Source organism: Bufo gargarizans, chromosome 2, assembly GCF_014858855.1.
Source record: "Bufo gargarizans isolate SCDJY-AF-19 chromosome 2, ASM1485885v1, whole genome shotgun sequence".
Lineage (NCBI taxonomy): Eukaryota > Metazoa > Chordata > Amphibia > Anura > Bufonidae > Bufo > Bufo gargarizans.
Genome location: NC_058081.1, coordinates 404472707 through 404493757, shown reverse-complemented (window position 1 = coordinate 404493757; position 21051 = coordinate 404472707).

The window sequence follows — 21051 nt, the reverse complement described above, 5'->3', positions numbered from 1 at the left end:
TGTTTAAACCCAAATCTGGTTTATCTTTTATCTATATAAAGATATATATATTATCAACCATACTGGTCTAGAACTGAATTCAGTTCCTTGGAGATAATACCGTGTTTTCACTAGTATATTTTCAATATCCCTGTATTGGATTAATTTTCAGGATGATGCTGCAGGTACACCCCAATATTATTCCAAAACAGATACTATACACAAAGTATGGTTAATTGAATAAATATATATATATATATATATATATATATATATATATTATATTAATTAATTATCCTATAAAATATAGGTAAGGTTATACTATACCAAAATATCAGCTAGCAGAAATCAGTTTCAATGGTTCTAAGATGGCTGCCTCCAATGACTGAAAAGGTGGTGATGTTCAGAGAGAGAGCTAGGGAGCGCTAGAGATCGATCCTTTCTGTCAGCCCATACCATCTTTTTATCCTATCTTAGAAAGGGCTTGGCCAAGTTTTATCATTAACTAGTGACCTCACTTTATAATCAATATAACCTCCCTCTAGTATTTTACCCTAACACTAGATGGCACTAGTATTCCATACAAAAATCGAACCACTCACTTCTTTCTCTTATCTAATATACTAGCAATAAATGTTATCTAAGGTTTCAGACAAAACCTTGAGAAGATCTTGAATAGACAATGGCTTTTATACTTCGTCAACCACCTTGTTTATCCTTAAATCTTTTGACCAGACCTAATTAAATCAAGATAAACAGGGCTATCTCAATTCATTGTTTTTGAAAGCGACAGGGTTTGTTCATGATCACCTGTGTCCACATTTCTCCATTCAAGAAAACCTCAAGGAAAGAAATAATTAATTTGTGTGTTACACTGAGAGAGATTCTAAAAATGACAGAGGAATATGTACCTCGTTTCTACTCTTAATACTGAATATAGCTATAAGGACCATACTCTTATATATATATATACTATATATTCAGCACACCTATTAAAGTTGATAATATAAAATCAATCTACTCATACATTGATTCATATAAAACCACAAAGAAAGATTAGAGTCTTTCTATTCACTAAAAATCATCAGAACTCAAATACATTGTCTTATCTAGGCAATTACATTTCATTAGACCTTGGGACATCTCCTTCTCACAAAAACAGACTTATGTAAACACTTTGGTACATATCGTAAACCATAGGTTAGCAATTTCAGAGTAAAAAAAAATTCACTCTGCCTTTTAAAATAAGACCAAAATGGTTGTCCCTTAGACTCATGTCCATGCTCTTATAATTATGGACTTTATTCATACCCAATAGTTCTGACAACTCGCTGCAACCCCACTTTTCATCATACGAGCCAAGATGGGCAACGGTCTTTTTTTTTTTTGATAAATGATTTATTGTACAATGTTATATTGGCCTTTTCAATAAAATATAATAATGAACTGTTATAATTTTTTGATCTAGATAGTTTATTTTATTAGGACAACATTGTATATGTAAGCGATGAATACACATGCTGTACTTGGGGGTTCAATCTGTTTTTTTATACTTTTATAATCGGTCTTCCACATCCCCATCTGTTAAAAAAATTTGTCTGCTGAAATATAATAACTTGACACTCTCTAGTACTGCTTAGTTATGTCAAACTTTGTGTAGTAATTAGAATACTACTTTAACTTACCTACTGCATGCTGATCTTGGCTTGATACTTCAGAATTCTGTGTAGTCATTATACTCCACCGTTAGCATTGACTTCTTCTATTGTCCTGATCATTGAGAGTTATGTGTAGGCCGTATAATCCACTGTTAATATCTAGCTACTGTGGATTCTGCTGCTGTCTGTTCTGATCATGGCGAGTTAGCATTCAGCCTTTTGAGAATACACATTACCCGCTGCAGCATGTCCTGCTGAGTTAGGATGAGATTATACTCGACCGTTAATATCTACCAGCTGCAGATGCTGTCTGTCATGATCATACAGAGTTATGTCAAGCTAGTTGTTTGTCCTTTGTAGCTATGTGAAGTCCTGATACAACACCATCAGCTGTCCTGATAAAGTTGATTTTTCAATTTACAAATCAACCTACAATGTTAACTTTACCAACGGCTGCTGTCCAGATGAAGCTGACTTGTATGCCTCAGAATATAACGTTAGCTATAACTGCTGCTGCTGTCCTGATCAAGTTGATTTGTTATGTATATACCTCATAATAAAACACTATAAATACCTGCTGCTCCTGCTGCTGTACATTTAAAGGTGACTTGTAGCCCTCAGAATACTATAGCTCTACCTGCTGCTGCTGCTGCTGTCTTGATCAAGTTGATTTGTTATGTATATGCCTCATAATACAACACTACCTGCTGCTGCTGTCATGAAAAAACGTATTTATGTGTAGGCCTTATACTACACTATTAAGATGTACCTACTGCTGTTGTCTGTCCGAACCCTGCTGACTTTCAACGTGTAATAAAGGCTCCTTTACTGATAAGTCTGCAGTTAAAATTATACAAAAACATAACCTTATAGAAAAAAAAAGTATGGAATCAATATAACTTAAGAAAACTTTTTTAATAACAAAAAAATTAGAATAAAATTAAGGGAACTTTTGCAGTTCTTCCTGCAGGCTTGCGAGCTCCTTCAGGTCCTCCCCATATTGGCATTCAAATTCCTGCAGCATTCTTTGGGATTTTTGAATGAGGGCTCTTAATTGCCTGATTTTCCCATGCCTCTTTTGCATTAGAGCAATTTTAGCAGAAATGTTCTTGATTACTGTTATGAAAACACAAGAGATAAATATATCAATTAACAATAAGTCATTTATTGAATTTTGTGTAGTATGTAGTTAAGTGCAGATAATTTGAGTGTCATTTTTAAAGTATACCATAATAAATGTAGTTATATATTAGATTATTTAGTGACATTTTAGTAGTTTTTTTTATTATTTTTTTAATATATTTTATTAATTTATAATGCAAAAATTCATATCCATATTACAATTATAATATTATAAAATCCTTCAGTCCGTAAATTTGTGATTTGCAACATGATTAAGAATAATTTCATACAAGTATCCATGCTTATGGAGACAACAAGAATACAAATGGAGATCTCACTTGCTGGGGGAAAAGCGGGATACGTCCGTCATCCACAGCCTAATGAGGCGAAACAAACACACAAAACATCCCACTTGACATATTGTTGTCTATACAGGGGAAAAAGGTCAGGGGCCCGCAGCCCGGGCGGCCACCAGGAAGCGAGCGCGCGCCCCGCGCTCTCTCCCCCGATCATGGGCAAGAAATTGACAGGATTGACAACCATGTAACCATTCATCCGATACTCACATTAACCGTACGTAGCGGGCCTACTGCAATCTTTGATCGCAAGCATTTCATAAAACAAGTTTGGGGGTCCAGCAGTCTTCTATCGCAGTGGAAAAGGAACCTCTTACATATTTTGCTGCCTCATCCCCATGTAGTTAAATTAAGAATTTAATGCCCGACTTAACCGTACCTCACATATGTCCACATTAGTGTCTCACATATAAATCGACTCAACTCGAGTATCACTCGGTGATCACCGGCATTTAGGGAAAATGTAAACATGAGCACTACCTAAAACCGGCTCTGTCCCACTGAGAGAACACCTCTTGGTACCCATACAACATGTGTCATATCACTGCCTGCAGTCGAGCCACATGTCTGACAGAGAGAGCCGCGTCCTAGGGCACACCCAGTCACCGGGCTGCCCAATATCCCGGGCCCCGGGTCCCCGCCCGTAGCCGGCACGGTACTATGGTTCAATTAAAAATTTTAGCCATTGTTTAATGCCGGAAGGTCCCGCCATCCCCCAGCATTCCTAGAGATACTCCAGTACCCAAATGCAGCTTCACCTCCTTTACTATTTATGATTCATATAGAAAAGGCCGGACTAATAGGATCATCCCCAGCCCACCCCGCCAAGCCCCCCCCCCACCTTGCAGGAAAAAAAATAAAAAATAAAAAAAATATATATATATAACCCAGATTAATTATTTAGGCTTGTCCCAATCTGCCCACAATTTGCCCCACTTTAGATAGGATCCTCTTTGTTTATACAAAATCCTCTCATAACTTTTCACTTTCTCAACCAAGCTTAACCAGTGGTTGCAATCTGGAGCAGAAGAACAAAACCATAATCTAGAGATGAGAAGCCTGGCCAAAAACATTACCTTGATCAATAGTTGGCGTTTTATAGGCTGGTAATTAACCTCTGATAAATCTCCCAGGACCCATATCCTGGGGGACAGAGGGACAACAATATTAAGTTTACGAGCCAAGTTAATTTGGACCGATCTCCAATAGCTGCTCACCATTGGGCAGTCCCAAAACAAATGTAAATGATCTGCCTCGGAATCGCCACAGCGTGGGCAGTCAGAGGAGGCTCTAAGTCCTCTCCTATATAACCACATAGGTGTCAGATATATTTTGTGCAAAATATTGAATTGTACAACAGTGTGATTAAAATTGTGTGAAACGCTGCTCGGGGGGAAGCGTGATGACGTGAACACGTCACGTTTCACTCTCTCCTGCTGGCCTCCTCCCCTCCATGCTCCGTCTGATCAGAGCGCTGACTGAGCGCTGACCGCCGCAGCGTGTTGCCATGCCCCAGTGCCGTTAGTGTCTCCTTAGGCTGTCCTGTCCTGGAGTGCCGGGGGTCCTGCGATCTATTTACCGACCTGGCTGCTGGCTGCCACCGCTCCCTTCTGGCCCCTGGTTCCGGTTCCTGCTGTTGGTCTGTTCTTCTGTGCTCCTGGGTCCTGTCCCGTCCGGATCTTCCGTCTCCCTCCTTGGCTGCCCTCTCTCCTCTGCGGTGTGGCGTGTGTCCGGATCGGTGCGCTCCGCTCAGCTGCTCACCAGCTTCCTGGTTCGCTTGCTGCTGGCTCCCTCTGCTGGTGATCGTTGGGATTTTTTTTTATTTTTTTTTTCCATTTTGAAAACTGTTTTGCCTGCAGTCTCTTCCTTCCCGAAGCGGCCACTTGTCATCTGGATCTTTTGCCATCCTGAGGACCCTTGCCCCCCTCGTCGGGCCACGTGAGAAACCCATTAACGTGACGTTATTGTTATTTGACTAAGTTTTCCGGCTGCACAGAGCCGGAATTTGGTGTTTCCCCTCCCTGTGCGGTGGTGGAGAGGGAGGGATAAAGGGGTGAATAGAGGGATAAGAGAAGAAAGGAAAGGGCCAATAAAGAGAAGTAAAAAGGGAGGAATAGGAGCAGAGGGAAAGAAGTAAAGGGGATATAAAGAATAGTGTAAATTAAAGCAAAGAAAGAAAAAAAAGAAAAAAGATTAAAAAGAGGTTTAAAGGGAAAAAAAAAGGAAAAAAAGAGGTGGAGGGGAGAGACGGGAAGGAAAAAGAGAAAAAGGAGGAAAAAAGAATGGCCCCAAAACGACGGTCGATTGACTCCTCTGTAACAAAGCTGGGCTCCAAGACCCCAGAGAATAAAATCGATAAGTTCTTGAAGTCGCCCTTCCTAAATGAAAAGAACTTAGCCAAAACAAAATCCTCTGCTAATCTGAAAAAATCTGCCAAGACCCCCCAAACTGACGAATTTTCTGAGGACGGTTTAGTGGAGGTAGATCAGGAAGCAGGGGGGGAGGACCTATCTGCTCAGATGCGAACCGAACATGACCCTTTCGTTCTGGATAAAATTCTCTCGGCCGTGGAGCACAATGGCACCTTAGTGCAAGAGATGTCCATCCAATTAGGGTCTGTGCAGAGCGATATTTCTGTAATAAGAGAGAACCTGGTAAAGATCCGCGAGCGAGTCCTTAATGTGGAAAAAATAGTGGACTCTTTGCAAACCCATATTAACATGTTAAAATCTAAAACTTTGTCTCTTGCTTCAGAAAATCAAGCACTACATAATAAGCTAGAGGACTTTGAAAATAGGTCAAGGCGAAACAATGTCCGCATAATTGGTTTCCCAGAGGGAGTGGAAGGCCGACACTTAGAGGAACAACTTAAAGATGTGGTCTTGCATAACCTAGGCAGTGACTATTTTTCTTCCATGCTTCAGATAGAAAGAGCCCATCGTATCCCAGGAGGGAAACCTATCCCAGGGAGGCCGCCGCGCGCAATCTTAATGAAATTATTATCATCCATGGATAGAGACATGATACTGAAAAGAGCAAGAGAATGTACTCCTGTTGAGCATCAGGGCACTAGGCTGCTCTTTTTTCCTGACTTTGCTCGGCAGACTCAGGAAAAAAGAAGAAATTTCATAGAGATAAAGAAACGCCTGGCATCAAAGGGGATTAAATATTCCCTACAGTATCCAGCGAAACTAAGAGTGATCCATAATGGGACTTCTCTTTTTTTTGAAACACCACAGCAGGCGCTGGATTGGATGGAGCAAAGGGATATTTGAAATCGTGCACTATTATGATTGAAATGTTGGAGGGGGGATGGAGCGGGGGAGGGGGAGATTGGCTTGAGGTTAGAGGTTCGCTGATTGGGCGGATCAATAGAGAGGGGGGATGGGGGGGAAAGGGGAGGGGGGGAAGGGAACCCACCTTGCAGGTAGGGGTGTTTTTTTTTTTTTTTTTTTTTTTTTTCCTTTTGTTTGTCCCGTGTCTGTTTCCGTAGCAGTGAAGGATGGCCACTAGAATTGTAACTTGGAATGTTAGAGGGCTCGGGGAAAGGGTCAAAAGGCAAGCTATTATGGATGCATTAAAAAGATACCTTCCAGCAATTATTTGCATAGCAGAAACTCATCTTACTAAAGAAACTGTGTCCCGCTTGACAACGGGATGGTATTCTCAATCTTACCATTCCACCTTTAGCAGCTCCTCTAGGGGCGTTTCAGTTCTGATTCATAATTCTGTGGATTTTATCCTTATAGAATCTTACATAGATGATCAGGGCAGATTCATCTTTCTGCATGGTAAGCTGCATGGGCATAGTTATATTCTTGCCTTTTTCTATATACCTCCGCCTTTTTCAATGCACCCACTGACTCAGTTGATGCTTTTCTCTGAAAGGAGGCCAGAATGCCGGTTAGTCCTGATGGGGGACTTCAATGCGGTCATGGACCCCAACAGAGATAGATTCACATTAGACGTAGATCGAGGGAGGAATTTATGTAATTCACCGTTGCCACAGTTTTGCTCGGAGGTTGGAGTGGTGGATATATGGGAACATCTTGGTGGAGGAAAGAGAGCATACTCTTGTGTTAGCCGGGGTGGTAGAGCAATGTCTAGGATTGATTTAGCATTTACTAATGAGAGCAACTTGCGTAATATCCGGAAGATACGATATGGGGTAAGAACAGTCTCGGACCACTCGCCCGTACTGGTTGAGGTTTGCACTGGGGAGAACAAGGATAACAGGGGGCTAGGATTTAAGCTGAACCCATACTGGCTTACTATTATGGATAACCCTCAGTCTATTAAACTATTGATATCCTCCTTTTGGGAGGTGAACTTCCCCTCTGCTGACATCAATATAGTATGGGACGCCCTGAAAGCATATCTGAGGGGGGTGTTTATAAGTGAGATTGCTGCAGCAAAGAGAACATTTAAGAAAAAAGAGGAGGAACTGGTCAAGGCCGCTGCAGACACAACTGAACGATTTACCAGCCAACCTTCCGAGCATAACAGGGAAGAGATGCAGAAGGCCAGTTGTTCTTTGGAGAAATATATAATAGAGAAAGCAAACCATAGAGTATTCTTTAAGGGCTTAAAATATTTTTCGGAGTCCGGACGCCCTGGTAAGCTTTTAGCCAGGATAATTACACAACAAGATAAGAAAAATCAATCTATTGTCTCGATTCGTAACACAGAGGGGGTAATTATAACAGACCCAGAAGGAATTAGGGATGCTTTTTTAAAATATTTCTCTCATGTATATAGCTCCTCTCTTGGCTTGTCATCCGATCTGGCGACGCAGTTCTTGGAGAGGATTCCACTTTCTACTTTAAGTGAAGCCCAAATAGAGTATCTGGAAGAGGAGTTGTCTCTTTCGGAGCTCCAGGAGGCCTTGGGGTCTATCTCGGGGAGCTCGTCGCCAGGGATGGATGGCCTTCCATATGAGGATTACCGTAAATACAGCGATGTGATTCTTCCCCAGCTACTAGAGGTTTTTTCCCAAGCAATACAGGGAGGGGGTCTACCTTGCTCTATGATGGAAGCTCTTATTGTTCTAATTCCCAAAAAGGATAAAGACCCGCTAGAAATGAGTTCCTATAGACCAATTTCTTTACTAAATACTGACGCTAAGCTACTATCAAAAGTTTTGGCTAGGAGGCTTTCGCGGGTCATATCCACCATTATCCACCCAGATCAAAATGGCTTTATGCCGAAGAGAGGCACCCATCATAATTTGCATAGGTTATTTATGAATATTCAGTCCCCGGGGTGCGGCTCCCGCTCCATCCTGTCGTTGGATGCTACTAAAGCCTTCGACAGGGTGGAGTGGATTTTTCTCTGGGAGGTGATGAAAAAAATGGGATTTGGTCCGAGATTTATGTCGATGGTGCAGTTATTATATGGCTCTCCAGTTGCCAGGATTAGGATTAATGATACGATCACTGAGAGTTTTTCCCTAGGAAGAGGCACCCGTCAAGGATGTCCTCTTTCCCCCCTCTTGTTTAACATTTATATTGAACCCTTAGCAGTTAGTATTAGGAAAGACTTGCAGGTGCCCGGCTTCGGTGTAATGGGGAAGCATGATCGTGTATCCCTCTATGCAGACGACATCCTGGTTTTTGTCCATCAAACAGAAACCACTCTTCCTCGAATAATGGATTTGGTGGGTTCTTTTTCTGCTCCGTCTGGTTTGCAGATTAATTGGGAGAAGACTGTTCTCCTCCCTATAGATGAGTTGCGAGGCGACTGGGACAACCAGCTAACAATCTCTGATTCAATAAAATACCTGGGGATCTCAGTCTCTGCCAAACCTCAGGAATACTTACAACTCAATTTGATTCCCCTGCTGAAAAAGCTGAGGGCCAAAATTAAGATATGGCAAAAAATCCTGCCCGCAAGAGCGGATAGAATCTCTCTAATAAAAATGGTAGTGCTGCCCCAGGTTCTGTATGTCCTGCGCAACTCGCCTGTATGGATCACGGACAAGTATTTTAGATTGATAGAGCGGATGCTTAATGATCTACTATGGGGGAGGAAGCGCGTGAGACTGAAGGCACTCTATTTTTCCATGCCCTATAATCAGGGAGGTCTTAACCTCCCTTATTTTAAGGGCTATTTTGTGGCCTCTCAACTTTGTTTTTTTAATGATTGGGAAAGTAGCCATTTCTGCAACAGAGTGGTGAAAGACTCAGGTTTTTCGGACTTTTGTACCGTACTGGAGTCCGATTACTTATCAAATCCACAGACTGGGTATACACTTTTTTGCAGAATGGCTATAAAGACGTGGCTGGTTATAAGGAGCTGGTGTGGAGTCAAGGCATCACTTATTTGTACTCCACTATGGCATAATTCAAAGCTCTTGGAGTTAAGGGATTTGGGTTGTTGCCAGTACTGGAGGACTAAGAATGTTCAGTACTTATATCAGGTGGTCAGTGGCGGACAAATCCTGTCCCTGACGGAGCTAAGGCAAAGAATAAACTTGGGTGAGGTGGCTTGGTATGCATACTTTCAATTGAGGTCAGCACTTTCTAGTACTTTGAATAGTCACCTTTTTTCTATAGATACTCCTCAATTTCTACATGACTTACTCTATAAAAAAGCTGTCACGAGAATTAAAATATCACATTGTTATAGACACTTAATGAAAGAATTTTTTTTGGGTGTTCTTTCTCCAGGACAAAGATCCTGGTCTTCTGTACTTCTAGAGATGGGTCCCCCAGATTGGGAGAATATAGGGGAAAGTCTAAGATTCGTTTCACATTTTAGTAGTTTTAAATTAAATTTGTTGTGTTATATAATATTAGTTAATGTAGATTAAAGAGTTATTGTGCATGTCTGTTGTTTGATATTACTGTGGTTTTTGTTGTCCCATTATTATTGTTACTTTTATGATCTTCATCACCTGCTATATAATTGTAGGGTGCAGTGTTTCATGACTTTCAAAATTGCTCCGTACTATTTTTGTGCCAAATATAAAATATTTGCCCTGGGGACAAAATGGCTCATTAACCGTGGTCTAATAGCTGATCTACTAGTCAAGAGCAGCTAGCCAATTATATAAAATAAGGTCTTTTCAGGTATTTGTCAAACACCTGCTTTCTAGATCTCTCCTATTGGACGTATTTCAAAGACATAAGCATTGCTGCTACGTAGCTGAAGGAGGGGGGGGTAAGTAGGTGTCATGTGGAGGTGACAAATGCTAAAAAAAGACTGTACGACAGCACCTTTTGCCTTAGAGGTGAAGCAGGGGACACCAGTGTTTTGTTCCCCTGCAAGCGCTGATATTGGCTGTTACAACTCTACAGCCAATTAAATAAATTAACATATGTGGTGGTGTTCAGGTGAATTATATGCTAAAAGTGGAACTAAATGTGGGGTGCATTTAGTCCTGTAACCACTTATTTAATAAAAAAAAGTGTGTAAATTCATTATTTTTTTTTTGTCAATTTGAACATTTTTTTCTAGAAGACAATCGTTGGCTCATTATGTAAAATTGCGGATTGATCTAATTGCTTAGCATATTCATTGAGGGGTGTAGTTTGCCTAATTGAATAACTTTGTTTTGTTTTCAACTCTAGGGTCACATAAGGGTGTCTTCTCTTAACATGCGACAGAGCTCCCAATTACCATTAATTTAAATCCTTTAGCCTAAAGCCATATTGTGCTCCTTGCAGTCTGAAGCCTGCTGTGCGACCAAAGTTAAGGGTTTTGTGCACAACTGTTTGTAAATATACATATTGTTTGTAATACGTTTAAGATTTTTTTATGATTTAAACACTACAATGTTTTCAAATAAAATAGTTCATAATTTATAATTTGTTCAAATTATTTTAATTTTTTTAACATTTTAATAGATTACCGTTGGACAATTAAATCGTTAACAGACTTTATAGGATAAATTTGGATTAAATAGAGGGTGTGTGGTTTCTGAAATGGGGTTATTTATTGGTCGCTGACACTATGTAGGCCTCAAAAAGTGACTGCATAACCAAACTGTTATTGAATTATATTTCTGTTAATAAATTATATAAACATGATATATGCATATGGCGATTGTAAATTTATACATTTATTTAATCTCTATTAATCTATATTGTAGCATCAATTGAAATTTTTATTTTGATTATATAATTTTATTTCTAATATTTTTTTAGATTAGTTACTTCGTTAACAAAGATGCCATTAAAATTTTGACTAAATTTTACCGCTGTCATGAAGTACAATGTGTATTGATAAGATAGAACTATGCCCGTGAACAGTAAACTCGTTTTAAAGTTATTAGCACAAACATAGATACCGTTTAATATTTAAGAAAAATGTTTAATTAGCGTTAAAGTAGAAATGGGCATGGGATACTGAGGGTTAATGTTTCTAAATATGTGATGTATACATAATTACAATGTGTGCACATATTTACCCTCTTGGTGCGGGGTGGTAACCAACGCCTCATCCTCTTCTTCATCCTGGGCCAGATGTTTTTGGCCCTTGAGAGGGTCCGGGCTCGTCTGACACCTCCACAACAATCCCCACATCAGGTGGGTTGGTGGCACCTCGAGGACTGTGGGAGGGGCCCGCCTGCTCATCCTCCTCTGTGGAGACCTCCACTATATCCAAATCCGCCGTGGTTAGACGGCGGCGGACCGTTGGCGCTGGAAGCCCTGAAATCACACAACATTTGGATTTAGGCTCAATTTAAACGTCCGTAATGTCTTTTTCATATCCACCCACACAAAAAAAAAAAAGGACACCGGCAATGTGCGTGACGCATTTTGAAGACCGCACGTCAATGTCAATAATATAATATGACTATTCTTGGCCTCAATTGAGGACAATAATACAAGGATTATTAATAAATATCATCAGAAATACAGCAAAAAGTATTTGTTAGAAGGTGAAAATATTATATTTAATGTTCACGTTATAAGATCGGATTGTATTGCGATTGTGTGTGGGATCTGATCAATCGGACATTGGCCAGCTGAGCTGATATGTACCTGTCTAGGGTACTTATTACAACAATGATGAATATCTAATCAGACATCATAAAAGACGAAGTTATATTTAGTGCAAAAAAATATTTGTTCTTTTTTTTTTTTTAAGAACTAAAATGTGGACCCAGAAGTGCGGGTCCGCTTTTCTGGAGACGGGACGCACATCGTGCGGCCCCCTTAGAGATGAATGGGTCCTCAAGTCAGCTCAGAAAAATAAATTATGAAATTGAGCACTTGTGAATCGGGTCTTGGCTGTCATTCACGTAGCGGATGTCACGCACGGCATCTTCTCGTGTGAAACAGCCCTAATACAGATTGATGATTGCTGTTTATCTAGATATACACACACACACACACACACACACATATATTTATTATTGTGTGTGTGTGTGTGTGTGTGTGTGCAAAGTACAAAATCAGCCGGTTACATTATACATCACTACCGCACTGTGTGGATAAATAATATATATATATATATATATACACTCACAGCGAGATAGAGATATATGAGGTAAAGGGATGATTTGCTATGTTTCACAACAGGTAAAAATAAGTAATAATTTGTAACGGGTGATAAAAAATAAAAATAAAGTACCAGGGCAGACTCTCTCACTGAGCTCTTTGACCCAGTCCGGGTGCCTCCTTTTCAGGTCTGACCATTTTTTTACAATTTGCATTTCGTCGTGGGTCCGCCCAAATTTTTTTTGTAAGGCCTTGACGACCCCCACAACAATCGCCCTCTTCTCGGCCTGCTTCCGGGTCCGGTCATAACCCTTCTTCAACATGCGCTGCAGGATAAAGATGCAAACATGTATTACAAAATTTAGGAAATACAAGGATTATTAATAAATATCATCCAAAACACAGCAAAAAGTATTTGTTAGTAGGTGGAAATATTATATTTAATGTTCACGTTATAAGATCGGATTGTATTGCGATTGTATGTGGGTGGGGTCTGAGCAATCGGATATTGGCCAGCTGAGCTGAAATGTACCTGTCTAGTGAAGCGACGGTACGATATGGGGTGCACCCTGGGTAACGCTAAATGAACCAGCAAATAATGGCAGGAAGAAATTTTAAATTTTTCTCCAGACCAATAAGACATGGGGCCAGATTTATCATTAGCTCAAGTCAGAATAATGGAGTGAAAAAGTCGCAAGAAAATGAGCAAACGCTAAAACTGCGCACAAATTTGCGAGTTTCTCCTGCTCTGCACTATGCTCGCCAGTTTTATGAAAGTGGACGTGTTTTCTTATGTAGATGAATCTCTAGACACATTTACTATTGGGACTATTTAAAAAGTTGCAAAAAAAAAAAATGCGCTAGTTCACTCCAGTGAGGACCATGCTTAAGGCCCCTTTCACACGGGCGAGTTTTCCGTGCGGGTTATAAGGGAAAATAATAGCATTCTGAATACAGAATGCATAGTAAACCAGCGCTAGAGGGGTTAAAAAAAATAATAATAATAATTTAACTTACCTTAGTCCACTTGCTCGCGAAGCTGGCATCTCCTTGTGTCTCCGCTGCTGATGAACAGGACCTGGGCTGAGCTACTCCATTAAATAGAGCTTAAGGACCTTCGATGACGTCACTCTGGTCATCACATGATCTTTTACCATGGTGAATCACCATGGTAAAAGATCATGTGACGTACCATGTGATGACCGGAGTGACGTCATCGAAGGTCCTTAACCTGTATTTAATGGAGCAGCTCACCCCAGGTCCTGTTCATCAGCAGCGGAGACAGAAGGAGATGCCGGGCTTCGCGAGCAAGTGGACTAAGGTGAGTTAAATTTTTTTTTATTTTTTTTTAACCCCTCTAGCGCTGGTTTACTAACCATGTTATAAGGGAAAATAATACAATCTTCAGAACATCAATCCCAAGCCCGAACTTCTATGAAGAAGTTCGGGTTTGGGTACCAAACATGCGCGATTTTTCTCACGCGAGTGCAACGCATGACAATGTTTTGCACTTGCGCAGAAAAAATCGCGCATTTTCCCGCAACGCACCCGGCTCTTATCCGGGCAAAAAAAATGACGCCCGTGTGAAAGAGGCCTAAGGACGTGCGACTTTTGTAAAGCTGCTTACTGACGGATAAACTGCTACCGTAAAAAGGTATGATCATAAATCTGAATTGGCTAATACTGACTTTAGACATTTGTGAAAGTGGAGTGAGCTGTCGGAGTAATGATAAATCTGGCACTATGTGTTTGTGTGTGGTATGCAGTGTGGTATGCAGTGTGTGGTATGCAGTGTGTGGCAGGAAAATGTATATGCAATGTGCATGATATTTCTTTGCTGTCCATACATACATACTTCTTACAAAGTGCTGTGATGTCAAAACAATACTTATTACAACAATGATGATTATCTAATCAGACATGATTAAAAATAAAGTTATATTTAGTGCGCAGATATATGCGCATAACTGCGCATGCGCGAATATGTAAACATACTATTGCTTAATAATTACTATACTATACAGATATGGTGCGAACATGCATTCAAAATGTTATAACATGAAGTGTTGTACTTACGGTTAGCAGGAGTTCATCCTCTTCGTCATGGAATCTTGTGCCCACCATTTTCTCTTGTCAGGAGTTGAAGATTCACTCTTAAAATGGAGTTGACGTACTCGCGATAAACCACGCCTATGATGCGCGCGGAGGTGCGCGCGCACATTCTCAACACACTGACTTAGGTGGTGTATGTAGCGAGTAAACGAATAGAGAGAATAAGCAAATATATCGAATAGGCAAATTATCTAACAGGCAGCGGTTGGGCGAATATTTGAAAAATGCTATTGATTGACCCTGACGTACTCGCGATAAACCACGCCTATAATGCGCGCGCACGTGCGCGCGAACAATGTCATCACACTTCATATTTTAGGTGGTTATGTAGCGAATAAACGAATATAGCGAATAGGCGAATTATCTAACAGCCAGCTAATAGGCGAATTTTTGAAAAATGCTATTAACCCTAGTTAGTTAAAATATACAATCGGAACTGAGTTTTCACTAACGTACGGAAAACTTAGATCCGATGGTATATTTTGACAACACAGTGAAGTGATGCTTGTCGGGTTAGAGTGTTAAATGTATCGCATAATATGTATTATGCGATGCGAAAATTCGAATTATCGCATATGCGAAATAATAACGAATTTGAATATTTGCGAATATTTTACGAATATTCTTTCGAATATTCGCGAAATTTTGCGAATTCGAATATGGGACATGCCGCTCAACACTAGGTCCCATAGCAGAGAATCAGGCTTCGTGTCATAGCAGAGAATCAGGCTTCACGTCACCCAAAACTGGAACAGGCCTTTGTCAGATATTTAGGCCTTGGCATCCAGACAGAGGAGAGAGGTCCCATAGCAGAGAATCAGGCTTCATCTCATAGCAGAGAATCAGGCTTCACGTCACCCACCACTGGAACAGGCCATTTTCAGATATTTAGGCCCCGGCACCCAGACAGAGGAGAGAGGTCCCATAGCAGAGATTAAGGCTTCATGTCATAGCAGAGAATCAGGCTTCACGTCACCCACCACTGGAACAGGCCATTGTCAGATATTTAGGCCCCGGCACCCAGACAGAGGAGAGAGGTCCCATAGCAGAGATTCAGGCTTCATGTCATAGCAGAGAATCAGGCTTCACGTCACCCAACACTGGAACAGGCCATTGTCAGATATTTTTAGGGCCCGGCATGCAGACAGAGGAGAGAGGTCCCATAGCAGAGAATCTGGCATGGGCGTGTCTGTTTCCTGCAGCTGAGGTGGAAAGGTGTGCGTGCAGCAGTTCCTGGAGACTTCCACCTCGTTAAGGCCCCAGGGAGATATTTCATCACCTTAATCCCCTGGGAGGGACCAGGCTTGTGGGGAGGTTTTCCACCTTTCTCCCCAGCCCAGGCCCTGCCTCTCCCTAGGGAGCTGGTAAGGGCCTGGGCTATGCGCTCAGGCAAGGCCCAGGATCCTGCTTCCCGGGGTAGGCCGGCGGGAGGTAGGGGAGGCGAGTTACCGGCCTCTGCTCCATCTTCCGCTCCAGGGGTCAGAAGATCAAGCAGGGGTCATGTGGAAGTGTCCCCTGTGGCCCCCAGGGGCGAAGCCGTGAAGATCGCCGGCAAGTCCAGGAGAATGGAATCTCCTAAAGGTACGCCGGGTGCTCCTGGAGGTGGGTCGGGAACGGTGGAGGCCGACTGGGGCTGCATGAGGCCCAGGGAGCCTGTCGCCATATATAGCTCCCATATAGCAGCCTATCTCCAGGAGTACGAGGAGGCTAAAAAAGCCTTAAAGAGGCTCAGAGGCGAGATAAAGTGTGAAAGACGAAAAGCGGACAAAGCCTCTAAGGTGAAGAGGCCAGAAATATCGGCTAAGATTAGAGTCCTAAAAGACGAAATATGCATATTGAAGGACAGGAGGGCCGCTATCCTCAAGAATAGTGGTCCTTTTGAGGAAAAACTTAAAATGAGAAAAGGTTTAAAGGAGAACTGGAGGAGGAAAAAGCAATGGACCCCTCAGATAATGAGGAGGAAAGGTCTGTGGTGAGCCTGGGGGGTCAGTCTGCAGGGCCTGCGGACTCAGGGATCCGGCCTGAGCAGGTCTGTCTCCCCCCCACAAGCTCAGAGGAGGAGGAGGATAGTGAGAGCAGTGGGGTAGGGGGGCAATTAATGGAGCAAATTCGTCACTTAGAATCCCCCCGGGCTCACCTTGAAAACTTTGTTTTTGGGAATGAGCTCCTGGAGGACGAGCCTGCAAGAAAAAAGAAAAGGAAAAAGGCAAAGAAACAAGAAAAGAACAAAGAAATGAAATTGGTCTATGTTTCTCACCCACTGCCCTCTGGACTGACTGCAAAGTCAGTCCAGGAGGCTAACCCCACTACCTCCCCTAGCCTGGTTTCTGAAGTGAGACCAGAGCGTGGGAGTGGGGAAAGGGGGAAAGTATAGCTATTAAAAAGATGGCACAGGACACCGTCCTTGTTTGCAGTAACAGGGGCGGTTTGATGTTTGTGGGTGGAGCGGCTGAAAAGCCAAACAGTGAGGAGTCAGTGACGAGGGGAGATGGCGTGGCTACATCCGGTGTGGCTCCGCCCATCGTCACATCAGCTATAGCACTGGAAAAGTGCTCGGTTGAATTGCGGCGGTGTGGTGGGGTTACCTCCTCCTCCCCTGTGTCTGCCCGCAAATTGGAGGATGGTCCCGCCGGTTCTGCGGCTCCCGCTGTGGCTCCCGTTGCCCCCTCTGCACCTGAGGTCCCCGGTAACCCTCCCCCTGCTGTGTGTGGGCGGTGGAGAGGGTTGGGGATGAGGGGGTGGAGCGGGATGTTGGGGGTGCATCGGGGGAGATCGTGCCGCTGGGGGGCGTGGCCGGGTCGACGCCAAGAGCGGCGACGTGGCTGGAGCAAGCATGGAGCACTGGCTCATAGGAACTGTTAAGGACGTGATAAAAAGCACTGGAAACACTAAATTAAGTGAAAAAAAGCTAGCTAAGCTAACAATGAAACACCAGAGGTACAAAGTTCTCAGGGCTGTGGACGCCGCTGCATCCTCTCTGTCCTCCTCTGAAGAGGGGGGGAGGGGGGTGATAGTGGCGGAGGCCATGGTCCACCACAATGCAAATAATGCCAATGAAGCCAAGGAAGTGGTGACAAGGGCTACTGAGGCTGAGGCAAAGAATGTGAATATTAATAATAATAAGAATGTTATGGTCCCAGCTGGCCCAGCTGAGTGTTTGGGGGTGGGAGAGGAGATGGAGGTGGCTACTGAAAAAGTGGTTACCCCAAAAAATGGTTACAGAGGGAATATTAGGTCAGGGGTCACTCCGGATCCTGATGGGGGGGGTGAATGCGGGGGGTTGTCCTGCTGCTGGAAAAGTGGCGGGGTCCCCCCGTGTGGCCTCCTCAGAGGGGTCCGGCGTGACAGGTAGGGGGGGAGCCGGTTCTGCTGCCCCTCCTGCATCCATGGCGCCTGGCAGAAGTTATGCCAGTGTGGCTGCGGCTGTAGGGGGGAGGGGCTGACTTCTTTGGCTTCCTCGCTCTCAGGGTCTGGTAACGGTGACTTGCAGCGGCGACTGCTGGAGGCCCTCAAAAAGGGGGAGAGTTCCTTTTCTGTAGAGGGAGAGAAGGTGGAATGTTCATTCTGGTTCAACAGACATGGCGTTCGGACCTTCCGAGAACAGAACGGGGGCGAGACCGCCTGGTCTTCACCCACAACCGGCCCTGGAGCCAGACGGAATGTGGTCTGTCTCAAGTGGAGTAGCGATGAAGCTTGCCCTACTAGAAAGAGGGTAGTGGAGCTCCTGCTTGGGATGGGATTCAAGGCTACTGACATTTTTGCCTTGATCCATCCTTTTGGCTCCAAGGAGTTTGACATCAGCTTTGTCCGGCCGGAGGGGCTTGAGCTCTTCTGGTCCGGATATGAGCTGGTGAAGAACATGCCGGACTGGCGTGGTTTCGTTGCAAAAGCGATAACCTGCCAGAGTGAGGTCAAGAGAGTGACCGTGCTGACCCGTAACTAGTCTCTCTCTTGTATTGACATCATGACCTGGCTGGGAAGGTACGGAGAGGTCCAGGGAATACCAGCTAAAAACCTGGACGAGTTTGGCATTTGGTCGGGTGCCTGGACGTTTAATATCAAGCTTAGGCGTCTGGGTAGTACAGTTTCCCACATTCCATCATCTCACCTTTATCGGCCGAGACAGGATCTTGGTTTTCTACAGGGGGCAGCCTAAGCTCTGTCACAAGTGCGGCAGCCCCACACACTTCAGCGCCAGCTGCCAAGTGCAGAAGTGCGCGTTGTGTGGGGGGACAGGTCATCTTGCTGCATCTTGTGAGGAGATAAGATGCAACCTGTGTGGGGAGCTCGGGCACCCCTTCAGTCGCTGTCCTCTCTCTGAGGCCAATGCGGCCCGAGCTCATGCAGGAGCGGGCCGGGAGGTCCCTTCGGCTGAGGCGGGTGCTGGCAAAGGCAGTGGAGTTAAGGGGTCAGTGAGGAACCGGAACAACCCGTCCCGGCAGAGGCGGAGAGAGAGGCGTCAGGTGGAGAGGGAGGGGGAGGAACCCCGTCCTGGGGTGATGCCCGCTCCTTCCCAAACGACTGCCTCTCCTGAATCCGAGACCCTAGGGGGCAGCGAGAAGGAGGAGGAGATTGAGAGACTGGATCGGGCCGAAGAGACTCTGTCCTCGCACTACGAAAGTTCTGCAGAGGGTAGTGGGGCAGAGTCCCAAAGTAGACGGAAACGGCGTACTAAAAAAAGATCTAGCCCGACCAAAGTTGCCAGGGAAGTGTGTGGAGAGCTCCCTCTGGAGCTCTCCAACCGGTACCTCATCTTGGATGAGACCTCTGCCTCCTCTGCTGAGGAGGAGGTTGAAGGTGAGGGACCGGGAGCGAAGGAGGGAGGGCCTTCAGGGGGCCCCGCGCCCCCCTCTGGTGGGGATGCAAGGTCCTCAGGAGGGGTGGCAAAACCAGGCCCTGAGACTGAGAAAGCCAGGAGTGGTGCGCAGAGGGAGGTGGTGGTGGCAGAGATGGATACCACTATCTCCCTCAAGAGAGGTCGTGCTGCTCTAGAAGGCAGCCCCGGGAGGGGGGAGAAGGATGGGAAGAAGGCCGTCTAATTTAACTACTCTTTATGGCAGTACCCGCTCTGCTGACTCTGGCGACCATTAATGTCGCCAGCATTAAGTCGGATGCGGCTCGTTTCACAGCCTTCGATTTTCTCAGCCGTGTTGAAGCTGACATTTTGTTTTTGCAAGAGACCAGGCTGCCAGATTTGGCAGCGATTTATAAAGCCAGGAGGGAGTGGAGACCAGGGCCCTCCTACTGGTCTCTTGCGGCTGAGCCGTATAGCAAAGTGGCGGTCCTTTTTACCGCACCGGTAGAATGCCGACGAGTAATTGAATTAGAAATGTGGAGGTGTTTGATCTTGGATGTCCTCATGAAGGGACAGGAACTGCGCCTGATTAATATCTACGGGCCCCAGTCCAGGTTGGACAGGAAATGTCTCTTTATGAGAATTAAGCCTTTCCTTTTTACAAGCCGGCAGGTGGTTTTTGGTGGGGACTTTAATTCTGTCACAAGGCCCCAAGACAGGGGAGGCACCAGAAACCGGCTGACTTATGATAGTATTTTTCTGAATAGAGTAGCTAGTGAGGCTCGTCTGGAGGATGTCCACATTAGGCATTCCCCAGGCAACGGGGGTTTCACTTTCTATAGAGGTAGTCAGGTAAGGTCTAGAATAGATAGGTTTTATTTGAAGGAGGAGGCTACCTTTTCACCCTTAAGGGTTGTGGAGGTGGAATTCTCCGATCACTGTTTGATTATGTTTTCTCTGAATATTTCAGAATACCCCCAAATGGGAAGAGGTTATTGGAAGCTGAATTTGGGTGTCTTGGAGGAAGCAGAGGTGAGACAATCCTTTGAGGACTTCCTTCAGAGTCAGGTACCTTTACTGGATCTCTGTGATACTAAGTCAGAGTGGTGGGAGATATTCAAAGATCGGGCTGCAAAGTTCTTCCGCCGGCTCTCGAGCCTCGGGTCCCTGGACAGGTACCGCCTGTATCAGGGTCTGAGGAGGAAACTCGAGCATCTGGTCTCGACTGGTGGTAGCCGCGAGGATATCTCCAGGGTGAAATCTTTGCTCAAGAGGTGCCAGTATGATAGGCACACATCTTTAGTTTTTGAGAGGGACTTTGGGAGGTACCGCTCGCCCGACCCCTACAGAAATTGTAAGATGTCAGTGAAGAGTAAGTTAATAACAGGACTGGTCGATAGTACGGGATCTCTGAGCAGGTCCAGATCAGGGATCCTGGAAGTTGTTAGATCCTTTTACTCGTGCCTCTTGGGGAGGAGGGATCTGGATCGGGACAAGATGTCGGCTTTCCTGGCTGGGGTCACCCCTGAGTCAGGAGCTCAACTCTCTTTTGACGGTTTGGTAGAAGAGATCAGGAAGGAGGA